Here is a 23,982-nt window from a genome sequence, read left to right as displayed (position 1 = left end):
GCCTGTTCACTCTGATGGTAGTTTCTTTTGCTGTGCAGAAGCTTTTTAGTTTAATTAGATCCCATTTGTCAATTTTGGCTTTTGTTGGCATTGCTTTTGGTGTTTTAGACATGAAGTCCTTGCCCATGCCTATGTCCCGAATGGTACTGCCTAGGTTTTCTTTTAGGGTTTTTATGGCTTTAGGTCTAACATTTAAGTCTTTAATCCATCTTGAATTAAGTTTTGTATTAGGTGTAAGGAAGGGTCCAGTTTCAGCTTTCTACATATGGCTAGCTAGTTTTCCCAGCAGCATTTATTAAATAGGGAATCCTTTCCCCATTTCTTGTTTCTCTCAGGTTTGTCAAAGATCAGATGGTTGTAGATGTGTGGTATTATTTCTGAGGGCTCTGTTCTGTTCCATTGGTCTATATCTCTGTTTTGGTACCAGTACCATGCTTTTTTGGTTACTGTAGCCTTGTAGTATAGTTTGAAGTCAGGAAGCATGATGCCTCCAGCTTTGTTCTTTTGGCTTAGGATTGTCTTGGCAATGCAGGCTCTTTTTTGGTTCCGTATGAATTTTAAAGTAGTTTTTCCCAATTCTGTGAAGAAAGTCATTAGTAGTCTGATTGGGATGGCATTGAATCTATAAATTACCTTGGGCAGCGTGGCCATTTTCATGACATTGATTCTTCCTATCCACGAGCGTGGAATGTTCTTCCATTTGTTTGTGTCCTCTTTTATTTCACTGAGCAGTGGTTTGTAGTTCTCCTTGAAGAGGTCCTTCAACATCCCTTGTAAGTTGGATTACTAGGTATTTTATTCTCTTTGAAGCAATTGTGAATGGGAGTTCATTCATGATTTGGCTCTCTGTTACTGGTGTATAAGAATGCTTGTGATTTTTGCACATTGATTTTGTATCCTGAGACTTTGCTGAAGTTGCTTATCTGCTTAAGGAGATTTTGGGCTGAGACAATTGGGTTTTCTAAATATACAATCATGTCATCTGCAAAGAGAGACAATTTGACTTCCTCTTTTCCTAATTGAATATCCTTTATTTCTTTCTCATGACTGATTGCCCTAGCCAGAACTTCCAACACTATGTTGAACAGGAGTGGTGAGAGAGGGCATCCCTGTCTTGTGCCAGTTTTCAAAGGGAATGCTTCCAGCTTTTACCCATTCAGTATGATATTGGCTGTGGGTTTGTCATAAATAGCTCTTATTATTTTGAGATACGTCCCATCAATACCTAATTTATTGAGCATTTTTAGCATGAAGGGCTGTTGAATTTTGTCAAAGGCCTTTTCTGCATCTAAAATTGACACCCTAACATATCAATTAAAAGAACTAGAGAAGCAAGAGCAAATACATTCCAAAGCTAGCAGAAGGCAAGAAATAACTAAGATCAGAGCAGAACTGAAAGAGATAGACACACACACACACACACACACACACACACACACACAAAACCTTCAAAAAAAATCAATGAATCCAGGAGCTGGTTTTTTGAAAAGATCAATAAAATTGATAGACCTCTAACAAAACTAATAAAGAAGAAAACAGAGAAGAATCAAATAAATGCAATAAAAAATGATAAGGGGAATATCACCACTGATCCCACAGAAATACAAACTACCATCAGAGAATACTATAAACACCTCTACGCAAATAAACTAGAAAATCTAGAAGAAATGGATAAATTCCTGGACACATACACCCTCCCAAGACTAAACCAGGAAGAAGTTGAATCCCTGAATAGACCAATAGCAGACTCTGAAATTGAGTCAACAATAGCCTACCAACCAAAGAAAGTCCCAGACCAGATGGATTCACAGCCAAATTCTACCAGAGGTACAAAGAGGAGCTGGTACCATTTCTTCTGAAACTATTCCAATCAATAGAAAAAGAGGGAATCCTCCCTAACTCATTTTGTGAGGCCAGCATCATCCTCATACCAAAGCCTGGGAGAGACACAAGAAAAAAAGAGAATTTTAGACCGATATCCCTGATGAATATCAATGCAAAAATCCTCAATAAAATACTGACAAACCGAATCTAGCAGCACATCAAAAAGCTTATCCACCATGATCAAGTGGGCTTCTTCCCTGGAATGCAAGGCTGGTTCAACATACACAAATCAATAAACGTAATCCAGCATATAAACAGAACCAAAGACAAAAACCTCATTAATACTTAGTTTTAAGAAATCAACATGTACTTATTCTACTACTGGTAGGTAAAATAATTCAAGTTTCATTCTCTTTTCTAATGCTGGTTTAAGATAATATTTCAATGTTTGAGTGCAAAATTATTTACTCAGAAAATTCAGTGACAATTCAATTTCACTATAATCTACTTACATCTAGAAAACAAATTTAAAAAGATGCTTATCTTTCCTCTTTGCCTTAAGCACTATGGGAAAAATATTTTTGAAATTATTTAAAATGCAATTAAAAGTGATTTTTAAATTTAATTTGATTAGCAAAGTAAAATTCAATCACGTTTTAATTCTACAGATCAGTATCAGAAAATCACAAAGCAGATAGCATTAGAAGTTAATTACATGAAATTTTTTTACTTTTATTCATCTACCTAGGGATAAATTTACAGATGTATTTGGCTTCAAAAATCACTTATTCGTTCTTTATTGACCACAATGTACAAGCTAAGGTTAAAAACAATTGTACAAAGGCTTATCTGCCATCAGGATGTATATAGTTTATTTTTATTTTTTATTTTTTGTGCAAAATTAGTAGGTGTTTATATTTTGGGGTTACATGAGATATTTTTATACAGGCATGCAATGCACCATAATTACATCAGGGTAAATGGGGTATCCATCACCTCAAGCATTTATCCTTTGTATTACAAACAATTCAATTATACTTTTAGTTATTTTAAAATGTGCAATTATTTTTGACTAGTTTTTCAAAATTTAATATCTCTTGAGATTTCCAAGCCTTTTAACTGCATATATTTTTCAGAGATCATTAGCATAGAAAATTTAATTGACTCTTCCTGTACTGCTTTAAATCCTACAGTGCCTCCCCACTACCTATAAGATCATGTATGATCCCAGTATTCAATTTTGTCTTATGCCACACTCAAACACTGCACTTCAGCCATAACTGCTTTTTGTAATATACCAGAATTCACCACGTGGCTTGTGACTCAAGTGCTTTACTCTGTTTCCTCTGTTAACACTCCTCCCTGAATCCTTTGCATGTCTGGTTCCTTATAACCTTTTCCCAGAATCTTCCATCATCTATGTTTGTTCTTCTTGTTCATTCTCATTCTCATATGCATTTGTTCAGTCTCTCCCTGTCTGTCTGCCTGCCTGTCTCTCTCTTGCTCCCTCATTCGCTTTCTGCAGGCCTCTGTTTCAGCCTCTGAAAATCATCAAAAGCATGTGTGTTGCAGTGCACAAAAATTCACTCTTTAAGGATTATATCAAAAATGGAAAATTCTGCATCATACATGATAAATATTTCCAACGTGGGTAGATAATTCCCAACCATTTTCTAAAGTGCCCCTGTAAATTTATATTTCTGCTAAGAGCTCCTGAAGCTTCACTTCTTAGTTATCACTTGGCATTAACAAACATTTTGAAGCAATTTTTGCTACTCTTATGAGAGTGAAGTGATATTTTATTGTGACTTTAATTTATGTTTTCCTGATTATTAATGAGGCTAAACATCTTTTCAAAAGCTTTGAATTTCCTCACTGAAAAGTTCCACGTCAAGTATTTTACTCAATCTCTATAAGGCTTTTGATAGGGGCTCTTCACACAATCTGATACATGCTTCTACTCAGTTATATGCATTGGAAATATCTTCTGCCCAGTGATTGGTCTTTCCATTTTTTAATAGTGTCTGTTGATAAAAGGAAGTTAATGATTTGAATGTAAATGCTATTTTTAAAATGTTTTCCCTTACGCTACTGTTTTAAAGTCTTGTTTAGCAAAGCACCTATCTTCAGGTCAGGAAGTTAATCTCAATACTCTTCTATCTATTTAATGTTTCTACCTTTCAGCTTTTAATCCATTTGGAATTATTTCCTTATATGGTATGATATGAAGATACAGATTTCTTTCCACATAGACAGGAATTTTCTTAGCACCATTTGAGAAAGAACATTCATTTTCTACTGTTCTTCAACACTACTTCTGTCATAAATCAAGTACCATTTATGCCAGAATCTGGGTCTATGCTCTCTATTCTGCTCCATCAGTTTACTTGTCTACTGTGCAAATAATGCACTCATCTTGATTACCATAGCTTTTTTATATGCTAGGTTATATTACAGAAGAAGCTCTTTCAGTTTTTCTTCAAGAATAACGTTGTTATTCAGAGAGACAAACAGTACAGGTTCTCACTCATGCATGGAATCTAAATATGTCAAACCCATAGAAACAAATAACAGAGTGGTGGTTACCAGGGCCTGGGGATAGGGAAATACAGGGAGATGTTAGGCAAATATACAAACTTTTGGTTACACAAGACAATTTCTAGAGACCTAATTTACTACTATATGACAATGATTATATTGCATAGTACACTTGAAATTTGCTAAGAGAGTAGATCTTACATGATCTAAACATGAGAAAAAATGGTAAATATGTGAAGTAATAGATATACTAATTAGCTTGTGGTATTTTACAGTGTACATGTGTATCAAATCATCAAGTTGTATACCTTATATATAATTTTTAATTGTCAAAAATACCTCAGTAAAGTTGAAAGAAGAAAAACATGAATCTTTTTGTTTTCCTGGGCCATTTACAGTTCACTATGAATTTTAGAATTGGCTAGCTGGATTCCAAAACAAAAAAACACAGAACACCTGTTAAAATTCTTATTTTGTTTTCTTTTGGTCAGCTTTTTAAAGAAATCTTCTTTTTAATACTGACCATTTCAATCCATGAACAGAGTAAGTTTGTTTATATTTTAGTCTCTCAAGTTTTATTATTTCCACTGTGATGGTTGTGAGCAACTTTTATTGGATTTTCTCCTAGGTACTTGATAATTTTTATGCTACTTTATGTTGTATTGTTATTGTTATTTGTTCTATGTTATTTTTGAATTTCCCTTTTGATATCTTCTTCAACCCAATAATTGTTCAGGAACATGTTAATTTCAATATATTTGTGAATTTCCTAGAATTCCTCCTCTTACTGATTTCTAGCTTTATACCATTGCAGTTGGAAATTATACTTGATATGATTTCAACCTTTTTAATTTTGTTATGGCTTGTTTTGTAGCCTAATATATGGTCTTTCCTGGAGAATGTTCCATGTGCACTAGAAATATAAATCACATCTGATTTTTAGGTTTACTTTATTAATATTTGTTTTTAATATAAAATACTTTAAATTTACCTGAGATATAATTCATATACCACAAAAATGATTCTAAAATTTACAATTAAGTGATTTTTAGTATACAGTAAGTCCTTACAATATCATTAATAGGCTCTGCGAAACCACAATTTTAAGTGAAATGATGTATAATAAAATCAATTTGGCCAGTCGCGGTGGCTCATGCCTGTAATTCCAGCACTTTGGGAGGCCAAGGTGGGTGGATCACTTGAGGTCAGGAGTTCGAGACCAGCCTGGTCAATATGGTGAAACTCTGTCTCTACTAAAAATGCAAACATTAGCTGGGCATGGTGGCAGACACCTATAATCCCAGCTAGTCAGGAGGCTGAGGCAGGACAATCACTGGAACCTGGGAGGTGGAGGCTGCAGTGAGCCAAGATCATGCCATTGCACTCCAGCCTAGGCGGCAGAGTGAGACTCCCTCTCAAAAAAAGAAAAAAATATTACCATAGGCTAATTGAAATACGTAAGAGTAAATTTCCTATGGCATATTTCTGGTCACAAAAACATCACCAAGCTTCCAAATAAAGACCACAGACTCTTCTAATATTAAAAATTAAAGTAAATGTGAGCTATACATATATTTAAGAAAGGATAATAAAGACAAGTAAGAAAATTATTTACCAAAGTTTTGGTGAATCATTGAGTAACAGTGGTTATAGGTTAAATTAAGGCAGTGGTGCATTAAATGAAGGAATAAACGTTTGCAAACTGAATATTGTAAGGAGCACCTCTGACCATCACACAGTACAAAAACAAACAGTAACAAATAGGGTGGGCTGAATGCTGTCAAACTACATTGTTTATTGTTGTATGTTTGCATGATTATCATCTACTTCATAAATTTTTATTTTTTTAAAATTTTATTATTATACTTTAAGTTCTAGGGTACATGTGCACAACATGCAGGTTTCTTACATATGTATACTTGTGCCATGTTGGTGTGCTGCACCCATCAACTCGTCAGAACCCATCAACTCGTCATTTACATCAGGTATAACTCCCAATGCAATCCCTCCCCCCTCCCCATAATAGTCCCCGGTGTGTGATGTTCCCCTTCCTGTGTCCAAGTGATCTCATTGTTCAATTCCCACCTATGAGTGAGAACATGCGGTGTTTGGTTTTCTGTTCTTGTGATAGTTTGCTGAGAATAATGGTTTCCAGCTGCATCCATATCCCTACAAAGGACACAAACTCATCCTTTTTGATGGCTGCATAGTATTCCATGGTGTATATGTGCCAATTTTCTTAATCCAGTCTATTACTGATGGATATTTGGGTTGATTCCAAGTCTTTGCTATTGTGAATAGTGCTGCAATGAACATATGTGTGCATGTGTCTTTATAGCAGCATGATTTATAATCCTTTGGGTATATACCCAGTAATGGGATGGCTGGGTCATATGGTACTTCTTGTTCTAGATCCTTGAGGAATTGCCATACTGTTTTCCATAATGGTTGAACTAGTTTACAGTCCCACCAACAGTGTAAAAGTGTTCCTATTTCTCCACATCCTCTCCAGCACCTGTTGTTTCCTGACTTTTTAATGATTGCCATTCTAACTGGTGTGAGATGATATCTCATTGTGGTTTTGATTTGCATTTCTCTGATGGCCAGTGATGATGAGCATTTTTTCGTGTGTCTATTGGCTTTATATTCATTTATTTTCCAACAGACTTATTTCAGTTCAGGGTGGTGGGTGGCTTGAGCTTATCCCAGCACCTTAGAGTACAAAGGCAGGAAGCAATCATGGACAGGATGTCATTCCATCGCAGGATACATTTACACAAACTCACACTCACTCATACTGGGACAACTTAGACACACCAATTAACTTAACATTCACATCACTGAGATATGGGAGGACACTGGAGTATCTGAAGAAAACCCATGCAAGCGTGAGGGGAATATGCAAACTCCACACAGACAGTGGTCCCAGTTAGGAATCAATATTTTTCTCTCATCAATGTTATAGTTAAACAACATTGAATGAAAGAACATTATTCAAGGACTTGCTATGTTCAAAAATTTGTGCAACAATCACCGCCAGTAGAAGTTAAATGTCCATCAACATCCATTTCTCATGCCAACCCAAAGACTCTGGAAACCATTAGTCTACCTTCAGTCTTTATAAAGCTTTCTATTCTGGACCTTTTATAAATCAAATTGCACAATATGTGGTCTGGCTTCTTTCACTCAGCATATGTTTTTAAAGATTCATCCACGTTGTAGCATGTATCACTACTTTACTTTCTATAGCTGAATAATACTCCATTACACATATGTACCACTTTTTAATCCATTTATTAGTTGATGAGCATCTGGATTTTTTCACTTTTTGGGCTATTATAAACAATGTTGCTATGAATACTCACATATAAATGTTTTGTGTATGTGGACATATATTGTCAATTCTCTCGAGTGAAACTGCTGGGTCACGTGGTAACCCCATGTTGAACTTTTTGAGTTGTTATTAAACTGTTCCCCACAGCAGATGCACCATTTCAAATTTTCACCAGCAATATATGAGGTTTTAAATTTTTCCACATCCATGCCAACACTTACAAAATGTGTGTCATTTTATTCTAGCCATTCTAGTGGGTGAGAAGCAGTATCTCACTTTGGTTTTGATTTGAATTTCCCTAGTAAATAATGATGTTGAGTATATTTTAATGTGCCTATTGTCTATTTGTAGATCTTCTTTAGATAATTATCTATTCAAAATTTTTTCTCATTTTTAATTGGGTTATTTGCCTCTGTATTACTGAGTTGTGTCTAAGGCCATTTTGTACTCTTATAATAGAATAACCAAGACTGGTTAAATTATAAATAACAGTGTACTTTTTACAGTACAGGAGCTGGAGAAGTCCAAAATCAAGGGGCTGGCATCTTAAGAGTTCCTCTTGCTGTGTCATCCCATGTTAGAATGCAGAAGGGCAAGAGTGTGCAAGAATGAGAGAAAGCAAGAGAGAGTTTAACTTGCTTTTATAAGAAACCCACTCTCACAACAACAAACCCACTACCAGAATATAATGAATCTACTCATGAGGACAGAGCCCTCATAACCTAACCACCTCTTAAAGCTCCCACCTCTTAACAATGTTGGATTGGGGATTAAGTTTCAAACACATGAACTTTGGGGGACACATTCAAACCATAGTATTTATGCCTGGCCCCCCAAATTTATGTCCTCATATGCAAAGTACATTCATTCCATTCCAATAGCCCTTTTGTTGTCGATTCTACAATAAAATAAATTACAGAATTGGTTCTCATATGCTGAATTAACTTTGCATTCCTGGGACAAATTCCACTTGTTCGTAGTCTATAATGCATTTTCATATGTTGACAGTTTCAGCTTGCTATTATTTTGGCAGGATGTCTGTAAAATTCTTCTATGTCCTTTATGTATGTATTTGTGTTTACCAGTTTTCATTATTCTGTCATTCAGATTTAAGTTATTGTCTGTTGTTCTTTCATTTCAGCCTGGAGGTTGAGTATCATATTCCTATGATATGTATTGTAGGGCTGATGTATTAGCAAATAACTCTCTTGGCATCTCTCCATTTGGGAATGTCTTAATTTTTCCCTGTTTTTTGAGGGATGTTTTTTCTGGATATAAATTTCTTGGTTGACTTTTTAAAAATTGTTAGCTCTTTGAGTATATCATCCCACAGTCTTCTGGCCTCCATGGTTTCTGATGACAAAATAGCTGTTAATCATATTGAAGACCCTTTTTATGTAAGTAGCTTGTCTCACTGATTTCAAGTATTTCAAAGGTTTGATTGTATGTTTATGTATAGATCTCTTTGAATTTATCTTACATGGGGTTTTCTAAGATTCTTAGATGTGTAGATTAAATCCAATTTGAAAAGTTTTGTTTTTTAACATCTAAGTTCTGGAGTGGATGTGCAGGTTTATTACATAGGTAAATGTATGCCATGGTGGTTTGCTGCACAGATCAAACCATCACCTAGGTGTTAAGCCCAGCATCCATTAACTATTCTTCCTGATGCTCTCCCCCATCCGCACACCCCCCTGACATGCCCCAGTGTGTGTTGTTGTGTTGTTCCCTGCTCATGCGTCCATGTGTTTTCATTGTTAAGCTCCCACTTATAAGTGAGAATATGCAGTGTTTGGCTTTCTGTTCCACATTAGCTTGCTAAGGATCACAACTTCCAGCTCCATCCACATCCCTGCAAAGGACATGATTTTGTTCTTTGCTATGACTGTATGGTATTTCATGGTATATATGTACCACATTTTCTTTATCCAGTTTAGATTTTATCCAGTCTGTCATTTACAGGCATTTGGGTTGATTTTCAGCCATTACCGCTTCAGATATTTTTCTGTCCTTTTCTCCATCTTCTTGTCAGCATAGTTGATTTGTCTCATAGGTCTCTGAGGGTCAGTTCATTTTTCTTCATTCTTTATTCTTGCTGTTGCTCAAACTGAATAATCTTAATTGATCTACAAATTGTCTGAGTTTCTTTTATCTACTCAAATCTTCTGTTGAGCACCGATAGTTAATATTTTTATGTCATTCATTGTACTTTTTCACTCCAGAATTCCTATTTGGTGTGTATAGGTGTGTATGCATACACACACACACACACACACACACATATATACATGCACACACACTATATATATATATAAAACTATCTCTTTATTCATTTTCTCCTATGGTGAAATATTTTTCACCTGCTTTCCTTATTTGGACATGGTTTCAGTTAATTATTTGAGCATATGTGAATGGCCAATGTAAAATCTTTTATTAGTAAGTGCTTCTGGGCTTCTTCAAACATAATTTCTATTGAGTTTTCCTGAGAATGGGTCATACATTCTTATTTCTTTGTACATATACTATTTTTTTTTGAAAACTGGGCTTTTAAAATAATATAATGTGGCAACTCTGGAAATTAGATTCTCTTTCCTTTTCAAAGTTTATTGTTGTGCCTGTTTGTTTTGTTTACTTGTTTAGTGACTTTTCTGAACTAATTATGGAAGAGTGGTATTCTGTGTCATATGTGGCCACTGAAGTCCCTCCTCAGTTAACTTCTTAGTGGTCAGTTAATGGTTGGACAAATATTTTGTTAAATATCTAGAGCCAAAAAACAAAAAAATCAGTTTTTCCTGAAGGACTCTGTACCCATATGAATACCTTCACTACTCATTCTAGCAATGTACAACTCTGCCTTAGCTTCATTTCCTGCATTGTCAGAACCTCAAGGTCAGCTAGAGGTTAGAGATTAGGGGTTGTTAAGCCTTTCCTGTGCATTTTAAACTCCGGACATGAGCATAGCCCTATGTTTGTGTGTGGCCGCTTAATTCCCAAGATGATGTTGGATTTTTTCAAACCACCCTATGGCCATCTTGTTCCTTGAATTTTACTTTAAATGTTTTTGATTAGCCTGTTGTTTTCATCAACTCTTATTCTCCCAACGAGTAACTGCAATAAGTAATTGCCTCTGACTGTTTTTGAGAAACATACATAGAAAAGCCGTTCACACTTCACGAGCTTTGAATGAAGACAGATTTATGAGTGAGGTCTTTGTGAGAACCATGATACAGGGAAAATTATAAGTATCTGAAACTATGGCTTTGAACGATCACCCTTTTTTTGCCCCAAAGTTACTTATTTTAAAAGCTACCTTCAAACTGGGAGTGGAAAATTGTAATAGAGCAAGTTAAAACACCACAACGTTTATTGCTCTTACCAATATTCAGCTGTTATTGAATAAACACTACCTAGATTGCTACATGCTTTTAATTTCCAGAGTTTGAAAAATTGTATTCTGATGATTTTTGTCCATGTTCTCAATGCTTTTATGAAGAAGAGGATATATGCAGTTGCCTATTGACTATTTTGCTCAAGTTACTACCTAATTTTACTATATTGATGTTTTCTTTTATCCATGTACTTTGCTAATTTTTTAAAATTTTTTTTCTGAAGATAATTTTATTTTCATAGGAATACAACAATTGAATCTTCAAATAAAGACAGGCTATTCTTGTTGCAGTTCTGTACCTGTAATTTTTTTTGCCTTACTGCAATGTCTAGAACTAACAGAATCATTCAGAATATAGGTAATGATAATGGGCATGTTCCTCCTGTTCCCAGCCACTATAAAACTTGGAGTATTGTCATAATCTCAAATTAAAAGATTTCCCTACTCATCCTAGATTGCTAACATTTTTTGTTTGAGTCACTGATGAATTTTACAAAATTATTTTTCTTCATCTTATGAGGTGATTGTATGGCTGTATGTCTTAAATGTGTTAATATGGTGATTACCAAGAATTAAATACATCAGTCAAAAGCCATGAATGCCTAGTTATAAGAAGACCAGCTATGGCAAATAAAAAAGATCAGGAAGTAGTAATAAACATGCTTTTCTTTTTAAAAAAAAAATGAATATTTGGACCACACAGTTTGCACAAACTGCTGAGGAGAACACAAAAGATGACACTGGTTCAATTTAATGAAGTTTTCTACTGTCAGCTCTAGCAGGTGCATGAAATTGAAGAATTACAAGAGATTTTTGGCAAGTTCTACATTTGTCATCTCCCTTAAAAGCTTTGGTGACTGGAAATCATGTCAATAACACTAAAATATTCAAATAGGCACCAACTATATGTATAGGCGAGGGTTGCAGAACATGTACACTGTTTTAAGGTTGCCTGGATTTAAAACCCAGATCTGCCATTTAATAGCTATGACTGTGGGCATCATACTTATTTTCCTGAGTCTCAGTTTCCTCTTCTGTTACTATATTAACATTATCTTCACAGAACTCTTGTAAGGATTACATGTATTATATATGTCAACTGCTTAATAGAGACCCTGGTAATAGAAAATGCTACACAAGTGTTAGTTACTATTACGTATTTTTTGACCACTTTAACAGTTCCACTTAGATGGGTTCTATCATTGTTACTACCATTTATTTCTATAACTACCATAAATCTTCAGTCTTATTATTGCTATTTAGATTGTTAATATAACACCCACCCCAATAAATCAGTACTAATATTGGGGAATTTGATTTTTTAATCACTGTCCCCAACTTTTACTACAAAGGTCTATTAAAGGTGAATTAATGACAACTTGAGTCTAACATACATAGTATGGGATTTTTAATCTCATTAAATCTTTAAAGACTCATATTTCAATATTGCTTATGTTTAGAATTTCAGTAAAACTTAACTATAGGAGATCTTCAAGAATAATGTTCTCTGAGTTTCATACTTGTACATATTCTTCTGTTGTTGTTTAGTGTCCCTTAGTTTAAACTTGAAGAACTTAAAAAAATGGTAACCATGTGAGGAGATGGATACCCTAATAGCTTAACTTGAATAATCATTTCACTATGTATGAGCACATCAAAATAATGTGTACACCTTAAATATATACTTTTCTTTAGAAATAAGTAAATAGTAAAAAATAAGATTTGTTTTGACATTATAACTGTTTCAGGATCCTTAGGGCGTTACTTTTCCACCCAGAAACCTCTGTGGCCAGTGGTGCCTTTGTCGGAATTTTGGTTGGGTGCACTGGGCTCATTCCACTCAGTTGGCCTGGCAGACTGCACCTGTCTTATGCTACTGGCCTGTATCCCATGCCTGCCAAGGGTGAGCCAGGCCTGGAGTGGCAAGAGGTGTGTGAGCGAGTGAGTGTGTGGTCCAGCTGCTGCATACAACGAGGCACACCAGTGGCTGTGGTGTTGTGGGCAGCTCCAGGCACCAGCTCCATGCAAGGCTGTAGCTGAATCAGATTTACTACAAGTGGCTTCTAATGTGGGCACCCATATCTGGACAAAGGGAATGTGCTGGTACCTGGAAGCTTGGAGACACCAGGAATTACAAAGCCCCAAAGAGGGTTCAGCGAGCCCTTAGGTCTGGGCTCCCCAAAGGGCCACAGCTCTTCTGTCCTTCTTGTCACCCACACCGTGGTGAGCAGTGTGTGTGGGGGAGGTGTTTCATCCCTGTTTTTGTTACAGCTCTTTAGTTCCACTATTTGGTGGGTTCCACCATTTGTCCCGCATCCAGGAAGAATAAGGTACACCAACAACTGGAGGGTAAGCAACGCAGAGAGGAGCTTCATTGAGTGACAGAACAGCTCTCTGGAGACCCGAAGTGGGTAGCTCCTTTCAGCAGGCAGGTCATCCTGACAAGTATCCAGGTCTCAGTGTAGAGGAGATGCACAGTAGGTAGCTCCTTTCCACAGGCAGGTCATCCTGACAAGTCAAGCAGATCCTAAGTGGGTAGCTCCTTCCTGCAGCTGGTAGTCCTGACATCTGTGTGAGTGTGGCTGAGTCTGGGGTTTTCATGGGCTCAGAAGGGAGAATGTGAGTGCTAATTGGTCCATGGACTGCCATGGGTGGGTCCAAAAAAGCACCATATGTTCTTACTCTGGGCCACAGACTCCACCTGGAACTAACACCCTGACCTCCAGGCTTCAGGCTGTCTCTGGCTTGAAGGTGGGGCTTCAGGAGGGACCTGTCCCTTTCCACCCAGGAACCTGTCTGCCTCCCACTGCCATCAACATGCCATCCATGGCACCCATGCTGTTCATGCTGAGGGGTGCCTGCAGGCCTTCACTGAGCTGTCCTCAGCCCTCCCTGGCCCCTGTCTCCCTCCCATGCTCATTGGCACCTGAGGTCTAGTGGGGGCTGAGGCAGCAGGGGGCTGGCATGTCTGTGCTGCCCTGAGCATGTGCACACCCACCAGGTCATGACAGTGCCCAGGCTTGGCTACAACTCTGCTCCACACTGGAGTGGGCACTGCGAGTGGGGAGAGGCCAGGGAGGGGGAGCAGGCACTCCTGAACCTGCAGGGGTAGGGGGAGCTTCTTGGGCCCCTGAGAGTACAGGGATGTCCAGGTCCGAAGCCACAGCTGGGTGGCTGCAGCTGCACCCAAGAGTGCAGGGCTCCCACCTTGCCAACTTGGTGGGGGCTGGGCTCCCACCTGTTTCTGGACCCTGCCAGCTCCATGGAGCATGCAGTCCTGGCCATGCCTCCTTGGCTGTAGCTGGCATCCTCACAGCAGCCCCTCCAGACATGCCATCGCTGTCATCTTAATGATAACTTTGTATTTCTTATTAAGTATTTCCAAGTTGTGAAGTAAGCTATCATCCAAACACTGCTATAAATTCTTCCAAAGGTAAGAAGTATCCCTTAGTAATCATAAAAAAGTTAGTTCCAGTCATATATAAAGGAGAAAATAGAGGTGAACGTTCCATTGCATTAATGATTCAGAAATCACAGATGATATTCTGAATCATGCCAAGAAATCAAAGGACATTAGAAGCAACAATAAAGAAGATGAGGGATTTTAGAGGTGAGAGAATCACTTGGGGGTGTAGGAGTCAAGAGAAAACTTCCCATTCACCTTCTGGAGGTTTGCAAACAAATCAACTCACAAAAGGCAGATTAATAGGAGAAAGGGCATACAAATTTAGTTTAATGTGGAATTATAGGAGGATGATTACCCAATAATCCAATTAAGTATAGATGATTATATAGTCTTCTTCTTAGGGGAATAAATAGATGAGAAAGTGTTGTTTATTTTAGGGGGTAGTAAAATGACTTTTATGGAAATTCAATGGGTTTGAGTAACACATAATGGCCTGGAACAAAACCTGTTTGGCCCTTAGAGCAGACAATGGTTTGTGACAAAACTCTGTACAGGTTTGTTGACAGCCTTTAGTCTTTCTTCCTGCAATGAGTTCAGTTAATGAAAGCTCAGGGAATAGACAAGAGGTCATTGTTTTATTCTTTGGTAGGTCCAGACTTTAGGCAGGTAAAATAACTTCAGACGACAACTTCATCTTGTACTTTGGGTTGTACACAGGATTGAGAGACAGGAGGTAGAGAGGGTCGGGTGTCAGAGAGACATTGAGGCTTCCTGTTCAGCTCAACATGTCAAAGTGTCATATTCGGGGCATTGGTTTCTGATCCCCAACAGGGGAAATCTCCCCTTGATTTTGAGTCACTACTTCATTTTAGTGGGTCATTTAATGGCAGCTCACAAGCTGCCATTAAGAGAATACATCTTCCCAGGTTTTATTCAACCTTCATGATATAAGATAGAACTTCTCAAAATGATAAATGACACCATAGTAAAGCCTGAAACATTGTTGGTTAATAGACAATATTAATTAATTCATTCATTTTTCCATTTGTCTTTTACTCAGAAAATATAGTTAAGTACCTGCTATGAAGTTGGTGTGGGAGATGTAAGAAGAAAAGGACAAGTGTGATACCTTTCCTCATGGAGAGTGGTAGACAATAAACCAGCAAGCAAGCCACAAGTAGACGAAATAATTTTAGTAACTTTAGTGCTTTTAGTAAATGCTAATAATAAAATAGTAAGAGTCATAAAATGGATGAAACTTAGAGCAGGTATATTTTAAATAAGTTTGTAATGGAAGATTCACTGAGGAACTGACAGGAAAAGCATTTAAACTGAAATTTGAAAGATAAGCAATCAGTCATAGGAAGGGCTGGTACATATTTCCTGTTTCTTTTTTTGTTTTTTTTGAGACGGAGTCTCGCTGTCTCCCAGGCTGGAGGGCAGTGGCGCGATCTCGGCTCACTGCAAGCTCCGCCTCCCGGGTTCAAGCCATTCTCCTGCCTCAGCCTCCCAAGTAGCTGGGACTACAGGTGCCCGCCACCAGGCCCGGATAATTTTTTGTTTTTTCAGTAGAGACAGGATTTCTCTGTGTTAGCCAGGATGGTCTCAATCTCCTGACCACCTCAGCCTCCCAAAATGCTGGGATTACAGGTGTGAGCCACGGCGCCCGGCCTGGCTGGTACATATTTCTAGCACCTACATCCTACAGGCCCAGAACTTGCATCAGTAGTGAATCATGGCATAATTTTCTGGAAATCCTGGAGGAAAACCCAGTATCTTTCACAACTTCCTGCTGCCAACTCCCACAAGCTAACGAGATGAAAATTACTACCATTCGGGGTCCAGATCTCTTATAACAGTAATCTTTATTTACCACAATTCTTAATTCTGCCTTTTATTCATTTTCTTGTCCAGGAAAAGTCCCTCTCCAGAAATAATTTTCCCGTGATATTTTATGAACAAAGCTTTGTCTTTGCATTTAGGGACTTCTGCAGCTCATCTGTGTAGAGGTGAAAAGTCTATCCATCCAAGAGACAGTGTTGGGGTGCTCTTAATTTTCACATAGTATTGTTAATTTATCCATTACCCTATGCAGATCTATTAATTACCAGTCTCCTAGACTTGAAAAACTTCTCAACACAAACTTTAACTGTCTGCTCAGCACACTTTATGAGAATTATATTTTTGAAGTATTGTGCATTAATCCCTCTATCTCAGCAAATTTTCCCCAAACTTTAAAAACCAAACTCTCATATTTATGACATGGAACTTGATCTTGCTGGCTATACTGCCCTTTCATCCCTGATAGCGGCCCCTAGGACTCTCTAGAGGACCTTTATTTGTGTGAATCGAGTTGCAAGTCACAGCTCCATGTCACAAACATCCTTTCTTTCATCAAAAGAGATCATAAAACAATATTACACTTCATAATTGGACCATTAAAAAATCTTATTCATCTACAGAATTGGACTTAATAAGTGGCATTTTGTTGTTATGTTCCCCCATTGGTTTAATAAAAATACAGGATATATTCTTATGAAATAACCTATTATAATTTCCAGAGAGATATTTTTGAGGACGTATTTATCTATAGGTTGGTACAAAAGTAATTGCAGTTTTCGCCATTAAAAGTAATGGTAAAAATCGCAATAACTTTTGCACCACCCTAATACAATATTCCTCTTACTTGATCCCTAATGTACAAGGTTTAGAGGAAAAGTTTTCTGTGCCCTTTAGGGCTAGACTATTCTATTCTCTTCAGTAATTCAGAGTTTCACACTGACTGCATCCCCCTTTACTTTGCGTGTCACAAATTCAAAAAATAAATTTCTCAATCACATACTTATGTAGGCCTGTATGTATGAATTATACCTCATCTTTTTCCTTTAACCTGCTTGATAATTTGTTATTTACTCTATTAAAATTGTTTGTTGTGTATCTACTATGTACCAGAGAATGTGATATTTACAATTGAAAACCATAATATGCAGGACATGTCAGGGACAACATAGGTAACTGGAAGAGGGTGACTGGCCAAAGAAAAGGCAACAGTTCTGAAGTGCTATGGTTGGATCACCTGAATCTCCCAATTATTTGACTTAGTCCCCCCTTGTCCAGCCTTCTCTTCACTCTGTCACTGCCACCTCTATTAGTTACTTGAATGTTTTTTCCTCCTTAGTAAAAGAAACATTTAATTCTGATGTATAAAATATCTGTGCTGTGGCCATAGTTAGAAAATGCAGGCCAGGCACCGTGGCTCATGCCTGTAATGCCAGCACTTTGGGAGGCTAAAACGAAAGGATCCCTTAAGCTCAGGATATTAAGACCAGCCTAGACAACATAGTGGGACGTTGTCTCCATTAAAAATAAAAATATAAAATGAGTAGGGCTTGATGGTACAGGCATGTAGTCCCAGCTACTCTGGAGGCTGAGGCAAGAGGATTGTTTGAGCCCAGGAGGTCAAGGATGCAATGAGCCATGATCATGCCACTGCACTCCATCCTGCGCAACAGAGATAAACCTTGTCTTAAACAAACAAACAAACAAACAAACGAAAACCACATTTACCCTGAATGTCAGCAGGGAGTGAGCTACGATAATAAATATCACTTTCCCCTTCAATGCTCACCTCTCTTGCCAGTGATTTCTATTGGGTCAACAAAATTCAGAAGCCAGAGTACAGAGATAATTGCTTACAGAGTCCATAGAGATCAGTCTTCTAGGTATTAAGCAAGGTGGAGAAAGGTAGAGTATAAAACTAGATGGGTGAGAGGAAAATGTCTTGCACAGTAAATCAATTCTACTATCTGAGCAACAGTAGAAACAATAATTCCCTGACTTGCTTGGCTTACAGGGAAGGTTTAAGACTAAAATGATGTTTCCAATAATAATCTGTAACCTCTAAAACATGTCACAATAAAGTGTCAAAATATCTGACTGTTTAGCAATTGAGAGAAAACATACAAAACAAAATTAGTTTTCTTATTTTAAGTCTATTTTGTTCTAATGAAAAGCTTAAGAAACAGAAATTTTAAAAATCATGGTACTGAAAACATTCCCTGTTGTGAGATATTCAAATTGTTTTTAATTTTCATTTGTGTAAATGAAACAAAGATGAATATCTTAGGTTCTAACACTTGTTTCTGTGACATAAATTCTGGGGCTCTTGATGCTCCATTGTCAAATTGTTTTCATAAAACCTACACCTATTCACACTCTTTATTTTATAATGGTAAACTGGTATCTGATTGCTATATTAGCAATTAATTTTCTTACTCATTACACACACACACACACACACACACACACACATATATATATAACATGCCTTTTGCATTTAATAATTAGTTTCTCAAAATTGTATCACTCTTTATCAACTTTTAAGCCATTTCCCTGGAATATTTTATCTGCCACAATATTTATTATATATTTTCCTCAGTTTTATGTAGTAAAATTACAATTTTCTCTTTAATCCATCTGAAATTTGTTTTGGTGTAAAGAAAAGGTCTAACAGGTCTAATATTTTACTGAGTAGCTTAACAAATTTCACAGCATTACTGAATATCGTTTTATTTTCTGACTAATCAGAGTTCTTATATCATTGAAAGATTTATGTTATCTTTAAATTACAAAGAAAGAAAGAAGAGTTTTAATTTGTCTAGAAATCAGTTACAGTGCATTGTGATTTTTCTTGATTGGTTCTATATTTTCTGAGCCACTGAATATTCCAGGAACTTCTGAGGCCATCACAAACGATTCATGTTTTGAGTTTTTCCCATTAAAATATGGACATTGCTTCAATGTTTTCTAGTGTTAATGTTATATCAACGTCTAAGAGCTACTTGATTTTTGTCCTTAAGTATACAACTTTTGTTGGCTTCTTTGTTCTATTCAGATGTCTACAGAATTAATTTTTTAAGTAGCAGGATAATTCTTAAAAAAATACATTTGAAACATTTTTTGTACCTCAATCTAATTTTCCTCTCTTCAGTTGTGGCTTTGTCTTTGGCAAGCACAATTGTATAATATATTTTCCCTCTTTTTTTCCAAATTACATTCAGGTTTATATACTGATTTTTGTCTTTGTTTCAAACAGATTCGTTTCTTAATTCCATCCTCTACAGAGCCAGTGTTTTTGGTGTTATTTTTGTTATCAGCACACTTGGTGAAGCTTTTAGTTTCCATATTAGGTTGTTAGATTCCTTGCGGTCTATGCTTAATTTCATTAAAGTTTACTTTACTCTCCATTTTTATTTTGCATGATTGTATTTAAAGTTCATCATCTGTAAATTACATTTTGAAAAGTATTCACAGTAGCAAAGTTTACATATCATTTGAGAATATATGGAAGTTATATCTTTTTTCTTCAGCTCTGACACTTTTGAAGTAAATATTTAAGACATGCTAGTTTTCTAAACTGTTGAGACTTTTTCACAAACACCAGACTCTTTCTTTTCTCTATTCATACATCCCTATAAAACAATATATCTAGACACATTGTTTGTCAATCTTTAGATTGTTTCTCGTGCCACTCACTGCCCAAAACGATTTTGATATAACCCTATTTTAATTTAAAGCTGAAACGTAGGTTGATGTGTGCATCTTCTGGAGAAATTTAGGGTGCAATCAGATTTATCATCTGATTTTGTGGGCCTCATGTGGTCCTGTCCTGACAGTTCCCTAAAAGACAAAGATCCGTTTTGCGTTGCATTGCAGATCTTTAGGAGTTCTTAGAGGTGCTCTGGTGCCTTCCAAGGAATAAGCAGGGGCCTTAATTAGTTTTGTTTTGGCAACCAGGCTTCCATTTCAACCACATGTGTTCTCATTTATAAGTTTAAGTATTTGCTTTGTATATAGAATTAGATGCAAATGCAACAATGTCTCATAGAGCAGTGCTGTTTAACATCTGTATCAGTCACCTGGTCAGCTTTTTAAAATGTAGTTTCTCATCCTGTATCTCTGGCCTAAGGCCAGAATTTTGTAGTTCTAATGAGCTACCAGGTGATGCTGATGCTACAGCTCTGTGGAACACACTTGAAGTAGCTAAGTAGTCTGAGAGCCTTCGAGTAATCTCAGCTATGCTATAACCAGTTGTTATGTATAAAATTTCTATTGTTTAAATGTGCCCTTCTGAAATTCATGTTTCACCAATTTCATGGTATTAAGAGGTGGGGCCTTTAAGAGATGATTAGGCTATGATAGCTCCTCCCTTTTGAATGAGAATTAGGCTCCTATTTATGAAGCTTTCAACAGTTACCTTACTTTTTTGCCTGTTGCCATCAGAGAACAAAGTGTCTCTCCCTCTGGAGAATGCAGCAATAAGGTGCCATTTTAAAAACACAGAACAGCCCTCACCAGACAACAGAAACATGACATTGAACTTCACAGCCTCCAGAACTGTGACAAATAATTCTCCCTTCTTTATAAATTACCAACTCTCAGATATTATGTTATAGGAGCACAAAAAGTCTAAGACAAGAACATGATGCACTCTAGGATGCACTTTTCCCAGCGATCTCTCTGTCTCTGTTAACAGTGCCTTCTGTGAGGAACTATATTGTTTTTATAATGCATGGTGTTGCAAAACCTGCTCTTAAAATCCTATGATGTTCCTTACTAGTATCTGTCATTGTCTTGCCTTTTAATATTTTCTTGTGGTGATTTGTCATAGTTGTAGCTGTCTATGACCTCTTAACCAAACCTACTAAGTTTGAAGAACTTCATACATGAATTCTCCCCCTTCAAAATTGAAGAAAGTTACTTTGAATCTTTTGAATTCAAGTTAGTGATGTACACGTGTTAGACAACCCCACTCAGATGCAATGTAGCAAGATTCTTCTTCTAAAGGGAGGAAAAGAAGAGAAATAAAATAAAGATAGTGAGAAGAGGGAGCAGATGCCACTCTCTGGTGAGGATGGTGCTTATAGAAACAGACATGGGAGATATCCAAGAAGGACATGCCATCTACACATGAGCAAGTATTTAAAAACAAACTAGGTTCTACTTTGGAGGTGGAAAATTCTCTACTAAAACAGAAAGAAGCATAATTTGGAAATTGGTCGACAACGCATACCTTCCAAACCTGACCCTCTATTTTGCTTCTCCCACTTTTAAAAATTCCTCTTAGTATTTACCCGAGAAAATACATAATATTTTAAATTAATTCCTTTACAATGAACATTAGCTAGCATAGTTTCTGTTGCGGGCAATTAACCATCCTGACTAATACAGTACTCCCTAAAACAAACATTTAATTTAAACAAAAATTGTTCCCTGTATTAAACAATAACTAATAAGATAGAAAAAATAAATTTTTCCTTATGAGGCATACTAATATCATGAGAGAGGGAAGGACACTATGAATAGATTAAGAACTTTTCCTCAATGTTTAGTTTTCCAAAGTCTGTAAAAGATAATTAAAAATAAACATACAGAGCAACAGAAATCACTAATGGAAATAGGAAAGGAAAATAATTAGGTATATTTCTACAGAAAAAATCATATGAGGTGAGTTTCATCTATCTGCCACATTATAATGCACATTTGGAGTTAAGGTCACTAAGTCCAGGAAGTATAACAACTTTCTTTTTTTCCAATAGTATTGATGAAGTCTTCACTTTCAGTTCTGATCTGCTTCTCTTAAACTGGCAAAAACCAAAATGCTGTAAATATGTCTATGCTACCCAAAGCAATTTATAGATTTAATGTAATCCCTATCCAAATACCAAGGACATTCTTCATAGAAATAGAAAAAAACTATCCTAAAATTTACATGGTACTACAAAAGATCCAGAATAGCCAAAGTCATCCTGAACAAAATGAACAAAACTGAAGGAATCACATTACCTGATTTCAAATTATACTACAGTGCTATAGTAATCAAAACAGTAAGTTACAGTCATAAAAACAGACACATAGATGACCGGAAAACAATAGAGAGCTGATAAATAAATCCATGCATCTACAGTGAACTTACTTTTGACAAAAGTGCCAGAAATATACATTAGAAAAAGAACAGTCTCTCAACTGTTGCTGGAAAACTGGAAATCATTATGCAGAATAATGAAACTAGCCCCTATCGCTTACCATATACTAAAATCAAATTAAAATGAATTAAAAATTTAAATTTAAGATCTCAAACAATGAAACTACTACAAGAAAACATTGGGGAAACTCTCCAGGATGTTGACATGGGCAAACGTTTTTTTGAGTAATACCACACATGCACAGGCAACCAAAGCAAAAATGGACAAACTGGATCACATCAAGTTAAAAAGCTTCTGCACAGCAAAGGAAACAATCAACAAAGTGTTGAGGCAGTCCACAGAATGGGAGAAAATCTTTGCAAACTAGAAGGGATTAATAATCAGAATACATAAGAAGCTCAAACAACTCTATAAGAAATAATCTAATAATCTAATTTAAGAATGGGCAAAAGATTTAAATAGACATTTCTCAAAAGAAGACATACGGATGGCAAACAGGCATATGAAAAGGTACTCAACATCATTAATCATCAGAAAAATGCAAATCAAAACTCCAATGAGATATCACCTCACCCCAGCTAAAATGGCTTATATCCAAAAGAGAGACAATAGCAAATGCTGGCAAGGTGATGTAGAAAAGGGAACCCTCCTATGTTCTTGGTGAAAATGCAGATTAGTACAATCACTATGGAGAACAATTAGAAGGTTCTTCAACAAACTAAAAATAAAGCTACCCTTTGATCCCTGATTCCCACTGCTGGGCATATACCCCAAAAAAGAAAATCCGTGTATTGAAGAGATATCTGCACTCCCATGTTTGTTGCAGCACTGTTCACAATAGCCAAGATTGGATTTAACACGTGCCCATAAATAAAGAAAGTGTGGTACTTATATACAATGAAATATTATTTAGTCATGAAAAAGAATGAGATACTGTCATTTGCAACAACATGGATAGAACAAGAGGACATTAAGTGAAATGAAATAAGCCAGGCACAGAAAAACAAACATTGCATGTTCTCATTTGTGGGATCTAAAAATCAAAACAATTGAACTCATACACATAGAAGAAGGATGGTTATCAGAGGCCTGGGACAGTAGTGGGGTGGTAGGTATGAAGTGGGGATGGTTAATGGGTACAAAAATTATTTAGGAAGAATGATTAAGACCTAGTATTTAGTGTTTCATAGCACAACAGGGTAACTATAGTCAATAATTTCATTGTACATTTAAAAATAACTAAAATAACTGAATTGTTTTGTAACTAAAGGGATAAATGCTTGAGGAGATTGATGCCCCATTCTCCTTAAGGCGATTGTTACACATTGCATGCCGTGTCTGTATCAAAATATCTCATGTACTGCATAAACATATACACATACTATGTATCCATAAAAACTAAAATTGAAAAGAAATTAGGGAGGGCATTTTTCATGTCTTATTTTCTTGAAATTTTATTATCATTAGCCAGAAATCAAAAGAATGAAGAAAATGGTAGAAACATTTC

Source organism: Macaca nemestrina, chromosome X, assembly GCF_043159975.1.
Source record: "Macaca nemestrina isolate mMacNem1 chromosome X, mMacNem.hap1, whole genome shotgun sequence".
In the NCBI taxonomy this organism is placed as follows: domain Eukaryota; kingdom Metazoa; phylum Chordata; class Mammalia; order Primates; family Cercopithecidae; genus Macaca; species Macaca nemestrina.
Note: the sequence above shows the minus strand (reverse complement) of the source record.